Below are 12,465 nucleotides of genomic sequence, written 5' to 3'. Positions count from 1 at the left end.
TACACTTTACGCCACTCTACTTTACACCACTGTGCTTTACCCCACTACTCTATGCTACTGCACTCTACCCTGCACCAGTCCACTCCACGCCACTTCACTCTACTCTGAAACAAGCCACTTTACTCCACTGCATTCTAAGCCATACTATTCCACTCTGCGCCACTGCACTCATAACATTTCTCTCTACTCTGCGCCACTCTACGACACTCTACTCTGCGACACTCTACTCTGCGACACTCTACTCTGTGACACTCTACTCTATGACACTCTACCCTGCTACACTCTACTCTGCGACACTCTACTCTATGACAATACACTCTCGATCATGCTCTCTCGCTCACTCTACTCTGCAAGACTGCACTCTCAGCCACTGAACACAATGGCTCTCTACTCTGCACCACTGCACTCTACGCCACTCTGCACCACTTTACCATGTGCCACTCTACTCTGCATGACCACACTGTACAAGACTCTACTCTGCAAGACTGCACTCTTCGCCACTCAAATCAAAACCACTCTACTCTGTGCTACTGCACTCCACACCATTGTGCTCTACGTCACTGCACTCAACGCCACTCTATCCTACACTGCCTCTTCTCGCTGCACCACTCTACTCTGCTCCACTCAACTACACGCCACTCGACGGCACTCTACACCATGATGGTCTGCATCACTCAACGCCTCTGTAATCCATTCTGCACTACTGCACTCCACACCACTGCACTCTATGCCACTCTGCTCTACACCACTGTACTCCATGCCACTCTGCTCTTACCTCTGCACTCTGTGTTGCACCACTCCACTCTAGAATTGTGTATATAACGGTAAGGGTGTTTAGACAAGCACAAGGAGAAAATCAGTGTATTCAATAACACACAAGTGTAGAAAGTTTGTGCGCTCTACTCCCTGAGGTCTACCATTTAGGGCCCAAATGATCCAACCAGTCAAGATTATGTGGAAGGAGCATCGTATTCGTAACAAAGTCTTGGGTAAAATGTTATTTCCAAACTTTTATTGTTGCACTGTTCATTCAATATCAGCGACAGAAGTTTTGTTCCAACAATATAAATAGTCCAAAATAAATCCAAAGTAATGCAGTGCAGAAAACTCAAAACAGCCAACGCGTTTCGTCCGGAATGGACATCATCACGGCTGTGAATGAATATTTAAAGAAAATAATATATATTAAATATTGTTACATTTAAATCAACAAGCATACATCTAGTTTGCAAACAGTGATAGATGAAATCACAGACACTGACGCCTGACTATTTACCCGTATGATAAAAACGATGATCATTGCGATGCAACATTGCCATTATTAAAGCTATATATGACAAAAAAGTCAAAACAATATTAAATTGAAAGAGAGCTTACAATCAGCAGCCATGAAAATAAATGAGCCATTGCAGTAGCCTACTCCACTCTACCCTGGACCACTCCACTCGACCCTGAACCACTCCACTCTATGCCCCTTCACTCTACTCTACTACTCTGAAGCAATGTACTCTACTCCATTGCACTCTATTCTACTGCACTCTACACCACACCACTCTACGCTGGTGCACTCTATGCCACTTTACTCTATGCCATTGCACTCTACATCAATGCCTTCTACACCACTTTACTCAAACCAATACACTCTACTCCATTAGAACTCTTCTCCACTCTGACACTCTACTCCACTCTACAACAGTCCACTCCACTCAACAACACACCACTCCACTCTATGCCACTCTCAACCCTACTCCATTCTACACAACCCTATCTATGCCACTTTGCCCCGCTCTAGTCTACAACTACGCCACTCTATGCCACGTCACTCTATGCCATTCCACTTTACTCAACGCTAAACTATGCTGCGCCACTCTGTCACCGTACTCTATGCTGCGCCACTCTGTCACGGTACCTTATGCTGCGCCACTCCACGTCTCTCTAGGCCACTCCATTCTATGCCACTCAACTCTACTCTATGCCACTCAACTCTACTCTATGCCACTCAACTCTACTCTATGCCACTCAACTCCACTGTACGGAACTCCACTCCATGCCACTCAATTCCACTCTATGCCATGCCCCTCTTCTACACTAGTCCACTCAATGCCACTCTATACCAATCTACTCTGCTCTACACCACTCTACTGTACAATATTCCAATCCACTCCACTCCACTCGGACACTCTACGCAACTCAAATCTACACCACTCTTCGCCCTTACACGCTACGACACTCTGCTCCCTCCATGACTTTCCACTTCACTCTACTCCACACCACTCAATTCTACACCACTCCACGCCATTCCAACACATTCCACTCTGCTCCACTTTGACACTCCATTCCACGCTCCTTTACTCCAATAACTTTTAGCTCTGCTGAGCAGCAGCCACGCTGGTTTGCAACATGGCTGAAACATACAATAGCTCTACTACAGGCTAGACCTATTGGCTTTGCCATTGCTTGTTATATTTCTATCTTCTTTCTTTTGTTTACGTCTTTATTTTTCTTCTTAGGTTGTCTGAGGTTATGTGATGGAGCTGGACTTCGAAAGTTTTTAGGTAAGTCCTCCGTTTGGTCACAGCTAGTTGAACTAGTTCAATACAGAAAGTCATAAGACTGACATTTTAAGGAACAAATAGCTCTTTTATTTCAAACTCAAAATCAACGGTGTACGCAACAATGTACAAATGGTTTGACTCGCATGTCCTTGTTCTTTTGTATGAGCCAGGAGTAGGAATCTGATTCCATTCAGGACAGGTGCCCCTCTTCTTTTTCCTTCTAGCTGCTCCACCCAGGAGTCTCTCAGAATTAAAAGTAAGTAATGAAAAGTAAAAATAAAATCTTTAAAAAAAGTCTCCTGATACTCTCTTGTTTTTTGTTTTTTTTCTCCGACTCTCCTCCGTCTCACTCGGGTAACATGACCATTTCTAGGCTTTGCTGCTTCTGTTATTTTGTTGCTAATCCTGGAACCCCTGTACCCCCCCTTTCGTTTGCCCAGTTAACATCCCCTCTAGGTTGCTGCTCCCTTTACTGTTTTTAGGTATCGTGCCTAGTGTTGCAGTGCACAGCACTGCACGCGCAGCGCAATACCTCTTGTACGGGGCTCTGAAAGCTGACCACATGCTTGTGCGTGTGATCAAGCTTTCGCCCGCTGCCATTGGCTTGAGCGTGTCTTTTTTACACAAATAGGACAGGCAATTGGGCAAAGGCGGGCGCATGTCCCGTCTTTTTTCCCCTCATTCCCGTCGCTGTCGAGCACACACAGCAGCGCGCGTATGCGTTGCTGCTGTGTTCCCTAGCCCCTGCTCCTCAGTGGTGCGCACGCACCACAGATTTTACTGTCCGCACTAAGTCCTTCTTCGTGCTTATATTTACCAATGGTGACTCGCAGATGGTGGAATCTGTGGCCCTATCAGAGAAGCGCTGCCTGAGGTGGGGCAGAGTATAGAGTTCGGAAATGCGCATGCGTTTCCCCCTGCTGGACTGGCCCGGTGCCATGACGCTATCGTGTCATTAGTGGGCCGCTCATTGTGATGGGGAGCGGGTGCTAGGCTGGCGTCATGGACGGCTCTTGGCTCGAGCTCAACTTCCTGCGGCTGCTGTCTCGCTGTGAGACCATGGCCTCGGAGAGCCCTGAGCGCTGGGACTGGAGGCTGGAGAAGGTGGGTGATGTCACGTTCGCCTCCAGTATGATGTCACTGGCTGTGAACGTGACGTGTATTACTGGTATGGCCTTAAGTCGTAAAGTATCCAGACCACCGGCCGGGCTCATTAGGCCAGACAGAAGACAGCGGGTGACACTTAACAGATACAGCACCGGTATGACCCGTGGATCTGTTACCTATTTAAAAGACAGTTCATTAGCTCTCATCACTGACTTCTAATCATGGGAGTGGGACGGAACATGTGGCTGAACAGACAACCCTGTGTTTCCCAAAGACCAAAATTTTGTTGTCTCACTGGGAGCTTGCATTAGCCATGCTAGTGTTATTTGTCCTGCATCCCCAAAACTCCTGTTTGAAATGAACCTGCACTCGCACCACTATATTATTTTGTGTTATGTCCGTCCTAATATAAGAAATGTCATGCTTTAAAAAAAATTAAAAATGAAAGGAATAGTGTGAAGTCAAATATCTTTGGGGTTGGGCAAGTACTCTGGATTGCGTCGTTGCAGAAGATCAAGTTCTTGAAACACATACATTTTCATGTGCTATGGCAAAGCACTTTCCATAATTTAATGATCAGTTTAAATTGCCCAACCTTCGAACACCTTCCTCCACTAATGGCACAAGAGCCGTTTTGAAATGTATCAACAGTGTCCATTTGGAATTGTGTCAGGCTTATCTGTTCCTCTGTTACACAATGAGCAAACATCGTTGTAATGAAATTTGCCAAGAACAGTTGCCAAAGGTTTTGCACCGATAGTTCACAAAGCACGAGCTGGCTCATATGTTATGTTATGTTATGTTATTCGAGCTTATACCGCGCACAGCTGCCCCAGCAAAAGGGCGTCCCGGCGCTAGACAAGGTACACAAAACACAACATAAATAAAACCAGAAAGAGGGGACAACAGGATACAGAAGATCAGGGCTAGACGAATAAGATGGTTTTAATGGCACGTCTAAATTGCAGCAAGTCTTCCATAGCCCGGATGTGAGGGAGAAGAGAGTTCCACCATTTCGCCGCTAACACCCGAAAAGAGCGGCCACCGGCTCTGCTCAGCCTGAAGCGCGGAACAGCAGCCAGGTTTTGGCCCAGAGATCTAAGGGTTCATGAGGGTACATATGGTACCACCAAATTCTCCAAAATTTGGGGGGCTGAACCCTTGAGGATTTTAAAGGCAAGGCATAAAACCTTGAATTTAATCCTCTGGTTCACAGGGAGTCAATGAAGAGAGCGCAGCGTATTAGAAACCGAGCACTGTCTAGGCAGACCTATCACCACTCTGGCTGCAGCATTTTGAACTCGCTGCAGCCGGGTGAGCTCCGACTGATTAATCCCCGCCAAAAGTGAGCTAGCGTAATCCAGTCGGGACAACACTGACGCTTGATCCACTAGTTGCCTAGTGGGTGCATCGAAAAATTTCATGATAGGTCTTAAACCTCTGATAATACCATAGCAGGAGGCTGCCACTTTCTTGGTATGGCAGATGAAGCTAAGGGTCGGATCAAGCCAAACTCCTAAGTTTTTTATTTCCGCTGCTGGGGAAGGGGTCACACCCAGTTCGGAAGGCCACCACAGGCCACCCCATAACTCTGCCTTCTTGCCAACTACCATAACCTCGGTCTTTTTGGCGTTTAACTGGAGACAGTTGGAATTCATCCAGTTAGCCACTGCCCGTAGTCCGTCTCGGAACCTGGGGGCCTCCACATCAGAGTCCCCACTCAGCGTGACCGCCAGCTGCGTATCATCTGCGTATGAAACCATCGTCAAGCCCCAGTGCTTGACGACCGCAGCCAGCGGCCTCACGTAGAGGTTGAATAGAGTGGGACTTAACGATGATCCTTGTGGGACCCCCAGATCCAATGGATAAGAGATAGACTGACCGGGTGGGATCGCAACCTTAAACGACCGCTCGACAAGAAAAGAATGGGACCAACATAGGGCAGAGTTCGTGACACCCACTTCTTCTAGGCGCTGGAGCAAAATCCTGTGTGAGACAGTGTCGAAGGCGGCACTAAGATCTAATAGCAACAGTGCCGCCGTCTGGCCCATATCAAGCACAGAGCGCAGATGTTCGACCATATAGAGTAGAGCCGTCTCCGTGCTATGGCCCGCACGGAAACCGTTCTGAGAGGGATCAAGGATGTTAGCCCTGGCAAGATGGTTAGAAAGAATTCCGTTCACGTGGGCCTCGGCAACTCTCGCTGGCCACGGAAGCAAGGAAATTGGGCGATAGTTTTCAGGTTTTAAGGGATCAAGGGTGGCCTTCTTCAAGATAGGTGTTACTACGGCCTGTTTCCACCTAATAGGCACTACACCTGAAGCTAGAGACCGGTTAATCAAGGAAAGCAGCGGAGTACGGCATAGCGGTAACATAGCCCTGAGCTGGGCCGGTTTCATCGGGTCTGCAGGAGATCCCGATTTAATTTTGAGGCTCAAGGTGTCAAAGGCCTCTGTCGATAGGGGAGGCAGGGTGGTAAGAAACTCACATCCTCCCAAACTGCGGCTAACCTGCTCCGGGATAGGGGAGCCATTCGGAAATGCGCGATAGATGGCTTGAACTTTCTCCAAGAAGAAAGAGGCCAAATCCTCACAGTGGGAGTCCGAGCAGATTTCCACCGTTGTTGCCCTCTTAGACATCAGGTCCTTTAGCACTTTAAATAGAAGTTTCGAGGGGTTCGCACTGTTCTGAAATTCTTGAGCATAGAAGACTGCTCGCGTTCTACAGACAGCCCTGTGATAGATTTTAATTTTAGTGAGATAGGAGGCCTTCAATCTGGGATCGAATGATTTTCGCCACACCCTCTCAGCTTGTCTACAGGCTTTTTTAAGAAGTGCTAGGGAGCTGTCATACCAGGGACTAGGCTCTTTTGTGCGGCACTTAGACCGTACCAGGGGAATCAGAGAATCAAGAGCGTGGGTGATCCACTCACAAAAAAGATCATACCCGCTTTCGACATCAGTGAAGGGGCCCAACGGAGCCTCTTTCAGCAGATGGTAAAAATCCTCCAATTTCAGTATGACGTATTAAGACGGGTCACGCTGCTGCGTGAATGTCTTGGAGTGACATACCAGCGATGGTCAACTTCAAGCCGACCAGGAGGCTGGTGGAGCCCTCGTTTTATGAATTATACAGAAAAAACAATGGTTCTTGTAGGAAATACAAAAATATGTGATAATCCTTAAGCACAATGGCTAATAACGCTAGTAAAGGATGTTAAAAGAGAAGCGTATACAAAAATGCTATCAGGAAACCAAATATATTTGTGTATTTCCCACAAGAACCATTTGTTTTTTCTGTATTTCTCATATGTCCTGGTCGCGTATGAATAGGGTTGCCTTTGTTTACTAAACACTACTCATTTTATCTGTGCCAGGCTTGAGCCTCAGGGAGAGAATGTTCGAGCTAGCGTTCATGAAAAGGGATGCCCTTAAGATCTCAATGTGTCAAGTGCGTTCTGCGGAGAGGTTTCTGCAGTCTGCATGTCTAATCCCATTGAGTGAGCCAGCCTGTCCTCTATCAGTTCCATTCAATTTAGTTGTAAAACGTGTTTGTTTATGGATTGCTCGGCCGATACAATGTCATTGTGCTGTAAAAACACATACTGATATATTTGTTGTCATTGTTAGAAGGCCGTTACTCACACAAAGCCTTACCAAATCTACTTCATCCGTGTATTAGACTAATACATGGGTTATAGTATCTAGTTCTCAGTATATATACCCAGGATGTGTGAAATAACACTATTCCTATGGTCAGGATGTATACATAACTCAACACAATAAAAACGCAGGCCAACACTTCCTTGAACCAGAAAAAGTGTAGAAAATAGAGTGAGTGCCTCACGGTAGTAACACCCGAGGAGGTTCCCGGTTAACAATCACCGGTTGACCCGCTTCTCATCATTGGCCACAACCATAAGGTAAACACTATGTTATGGCAATTTCTATATCTGAAAGAGACACGTTAGTGATAGATTCCTTACCTTAGAATATCCCCAGGCGTCAGACTGGATCCGGAAAATTTTGCGTAGCAGTACCCTTGCGCGTCGGCAGGCGTCGTCTGCGGCTCCACGTCCGTCGTGGGCGCCGTGATGACGTCATCGGAGTACTTAGACGCCGCCTCCGCGTGCTGACGTCAGTTCTTCTTTTTTCCGCGCCAGCCAGCGCAGATCTGGAAAAAGCAGTTCCCTAGTCACTTTTTGACTAAACTTTTTGATCTTTTGATCCATTTCGAAGTCTTTACGACTCCGACGGTGCCGTTAGGGATGCCCGGCTTCAAGCATTGCGACGAGTGCGACCGTACCATGTCGGTCACGGATCCCCACCGCTTGTGCCTGATGTGTTTGGGCGTCGACCATGACGACGAGGCCTGCTCCGACTGTCGAGCCCTCTCGAGGAAGGCCAGGCGGGAGCGGTTCCGCAGGCGACTCGAGATCCGCCAGTCGGCCCCGCGCCGTGTGAGGTCCCGGTCCCACGGGAGGTCGAGGGACAGGTCGCGGGGACGGAGCCGTCACAGCTCCGGGAGTCGGCGCCACTCCTCCGGGTCCAAGTCGTCAGGTAAGAAGCATAAGAAGTCGAAGAGACATCATCGCTCTTCTGACTCCCCCTGACGCTCGCACGACGCGGCCGGGGGTTCGGGTGACACCGCCCACGCGGCTCCTCGTGAGTCGCGGGCGCCGCGTTCGGCCCCATACCCCCCGGTCCCTGGGCTGAACGCGACGCCGGAGGAGATCGAGCGCTTCCTCATGGCCATGAGGTCCCTTTCTCCTCTGACGGGTTCCGCGGCGCCTTCGGGCCCAGTGAACCCGTCTGGGGGCCCTAGTGGGTCGGGGGCTATGACCCCGACGCCGTCGGGCGCTTCGGCCTCGACGCCGCCTTCGGGCCCGGTGCCGCAGGGCCACACGATCCCGACGCCGCCGCTGCCCTCGGGCTCGGCGCCGCAGGGTTCAGCGGTTCCGGCGTCGTCTGTGCCTTCGGGCCTGGCGCCGCAGGGCACCGCTGGGCCCTCGTCGGGCGCTGGATCGTCACCGGTGGACCTTACGACCCCCCCGGCGTCGGTCCGTGTGGTGTCCCCTCCGGCATCGGCCTCGGCCGACGCCGTCCCCGATGCCTCCTCTCAATCGGTTCCGGCGTCGGGACGACGCCTATCGGCGCCGATCTCGATGCCGTTCGGAGATTTTCATCTCTATGAACCGTCCTCATTCGCTTATGACCCTGAGTCTCAGGAGATGGGGGAAGAGGAGTATTGGGAGGGGTCTGAGGATCCTCTGACAAGGGAATGTCAGTCTAACATGGACTGGACAGGAGACCTTGGGGAGGCCAGTGGCCTGGACACCTCTCCAGACACTGGATTCGTCTCTCCTCCTACCGTGGCTTCGGAGGAGGGCGCGACATATGGTGTGGCGTTGATGAGGGCTGCTAAGGCCTTGGGCCTTGAGCTCCCCGTCGCGGCCGTGAAGAGTAACCTCCTCACTGAGGTCCTTAAGCCGCAGTCATGCTCCATGGAGCCTCTGCTGCCGTTTAATGAGGCCTTGTCGGACGTTCTTTTGGGCACTTGGTCCAGGCCCGCTACAGGTTCGCCTGTAGATAGGAATGTGGCCAGACGCCACCGCCCGGCCCCGGGCGACCCATGTTTCCTGTCCACCCACCCCACCCCCGAGAATCTGGTTATCCAGGCCTCTAACTCCCAGACCGCCTTCCCGATGGCTCCCCCCGATCGGGAATCCAAGAGGTACGAGGCCTATGGCAAGAAGGTGTTCTCGTCCCTTAGCTTGGGACTGCGGTCTTCCAACATGCCTCTTGGGCTGTTACACCCATTCTATATGGGATACGGTGGCGGATGTGCTGCCAGAGTGTCCGTTGGAGGTACGGGCCAAACTCGGCCAAGCCCTAGTGGAGGGCCGGGATGCAGCGAAGTATTCAATCAGGTGCGGACTGGATACTACTGACTCGCTAGGCAGAGCAATGGCTACGACGGTGGCGATACGACGCCACGCCTGGCTGAGATCCGCCAACTTCTCGGCAGACGTCCAGAATACACTCATGGACATGCCGTTCGATGGCCGTCGCCTCTTTGGCGACAGGGCAGACCACGCGCTTGAGCGCTTTAAGGACTCCAGGGCTACGGCTAAGTCCTTGGGCCTCTCGGCCCCGCGCCAGCAAGTGGGTGCCTTTCGCTCCTTTCGTGGCCAAGGAAGGGGCGTCCCCACACGTGCCGCCAGCCACTCGCCGCACACTGTCGTCCAGCGCGGCGGCGGCCGTGGGAACCGCCGTGGAGGCGGTCGGGGAAACAGGCGGAGCCAGTCCACACCTGCCCCCGCAGCATCCGCCTCTAAACCCTCCTAGTCCGTGCTTTTCGGCCCATGTGACGCCAGTGGGAGGAAGGGTTCGCCATCACCACTCTCACTGGCGCACAGTCACTTCGGACAGGTGGGTGCTGCAGATCGTCCGAAGGGGCTACTCCCTCCCCTTCGAGACGACCCCTCAAGCCATGCCACCGCAACACCACCGCGTATCGGGGGATCACTTGCGGCTCCTGCAGGAGGAAGTTTCGGCCCTCTTGGCCAAGGGGGCCATCGAGCGCGTTCCTGGGCCAGAAGTAGGACGTGGTTGCTACTCCCACTACTTCCTGGTACCCAAGAAGGGCAAAGGGGGCCTACGCCCTATCTTGGATCTGAGGAACGTCAACGGCTTCCTCCGGAAGGAGAAGTTCAAAATGCTGACACTGGCTCAGGTCTTGGCTGCCCTAGACCCAGGAGACTGGATGGTGGCGTTGGACTTGCAGGACGCATATTTCCACATCCCCGTCCTGCCGGCCCACCGGCGTTACCTGCGGTTCACGGTAGGCCTCGAGCACTTTCAGTTTACCGTGCTCCCCTTCGGCCTTACCAGCGCCCCACGGGTGTTCACGAAAGTGATGGCGGTGGTCGCAGCTCATCTGCGCAGGTTAGGGTTCTCAGTCTTCCCCTACCTAGACGACTGGTTGTTGAAGGCGGGCTCGCCCCAGACAGTCGTCAGCCACCTCCAGACTACGGCGGATCTCCTGCACCTGCTGGGATTTTCCATCAATGTGCCGAAGTCACACCTGTGCCCCTCTCAGAAGCTCCTTTTCATCGGAGCGGTTCTCAACTCGGCGCAGTTTCGGGTTTACCCGCCCGAACAGCGGGTTCGGGATATACAGGCTCTGATTCCGATCTTCGGGCCGTTATCCCGGGTTTCGGTCAGGTTGACGCTGCGGCTTCTGGGGCTGATGGCTACCTGCATCCTTCTGGTGCATCACGCACGGTGGCGGATGCGGGCTCTGCAGTGGGACCTGAAGTTTCAGTGGGCACAGCACCGGGGCAACCTGTCCGACCATGTCCTGATCTCGGAGGGCACTGCGAGACAGCTGCAGTGGTGGCTCACGGACCGCGATTGGGTCAACGGCAGATCCCTCTCCCTTCCCCAACCGGAGCACGTAGTTGTGACGGACGCGTCCCCCCAGGGCTGGGGAGGCCACTTGGGAGAGGCGGAGATCAGAGGACTCTGGTCTCCGGCGGAGTCCCGGCTCCATATCAATCTGTTGGAGCTGCGGGCGATTCGTCTGGCACTGAATGCATTCCTCCCATCTGTCCGAGGGAGTGCAGTGCAGGTGTTCACGGACAACACCACCGCCATGTGGTACTGCAACAAACAGGGCGGAGTGGGGTCGTGGACCCTTTGCCAGGAGGCTCTGCGTCTCTGGCAATGGCTGGAACATCAGGGCGTGACTCTGGTGGTTCAACACCTGGCAGGTTCTCTGAATGCCAGGGCGGACGAACTCAGCCGTCGGTGCTCGATGGATCACGAATGGTGTCTGAACTCGGACGTGGCGCAAGGCATCTTTCTGCGATGGGGAGAGCCTTGGTTAGATCTATTCGCCACCGAAGAGAACGCGCAATGTCATCAGTTCTGCGCGTTGGAATTTCCAAGGCGGCACTCGCTCGGAGACGCTTTTCGTCGCGAGTGGAGCTGCGGTCTGTTGTACGCCTTTCCGCCTATACCTCTTCTGCCCAGAGTGCTGAAGAAGATCAAGCGCGACCGGGCACAAGTCATCCTTGTGGCTCCGGACTGGGCACGAAGGTACTGGTATCCCGAGCTACATGTCAATCGATCCCCCGATTCGTCTGCCTCTTCAGGAGGACCTTCTGTTGCAGCAGCAGGGGACGGTCCTCCACCCGAACCTGTCCAGTCTCCACCTCCATGCTTGGAGATTGAGCGGCGACAGTTGAGGCCATTTGACTTGCCTCCTGAAGTTTGCAACATCATTCTGGCAGCCAGGCGTCCCTCCACAAAAACGGTATACGCCTGCAGGTGGAACAGATTTGTGGCATGGTACACAGCAAAGGCTGTGGATCCCCTCAATGCCCCTCTCTCTGAGGTTCTTCTCTTCCTTCTTTCGCTTGCCCAGCAGGGCTCTGCTCTGGGCACTATCAAGGGCTATCTTTCAGCTCTTTCAGCCTTTCTGAGGCTGCCTGACCAACCTTCTTTGTTCAAGTCCCCTATTGTTAACAGATTCCTGAAAGGCATCACTCATACCTTTCCTCCTGTTCCTTTCGTGATGCCTCAGTGGGACTTGAACCTGGTTCTGACTTTTCTGATGTGCGCTCCCTTTGAGCCACTTCATAACTGTCCACTTCGCCTTCTTTCTTTGAAGACTGCCTTCCTGGTCGCCACCACCTCTGCCAGGAGAGTGAGTGAGCTCCAGGCCCTCTCTTGTAAGCCTGCTTTCCTTTCAGTCCATCCGGACAAGGTTGTTTTGAGGACTAGGCCCTCCTTCTTGC

This window comes from Lissotriton vulgaris, chromosome 3_1 (assembly GCF_964263255.1).
Source record: "Lissotriton vulgaris chromosome 3_1, aLisVul1.2, whole genome shotgun sequence".
In the NCBI taxonomy this organism is placed as follows: domain Eukaryota; kingdom Metazoa; phylum Chordata; class Amphibia; order Caudata; family Salamandridae; genus Lissotriton; species Lissotriton vulgaris.
The sequence above is the reverse complement of the archived record's forward strand: the minus strand, read 5'-3'. Positions refer to the sequence as shown.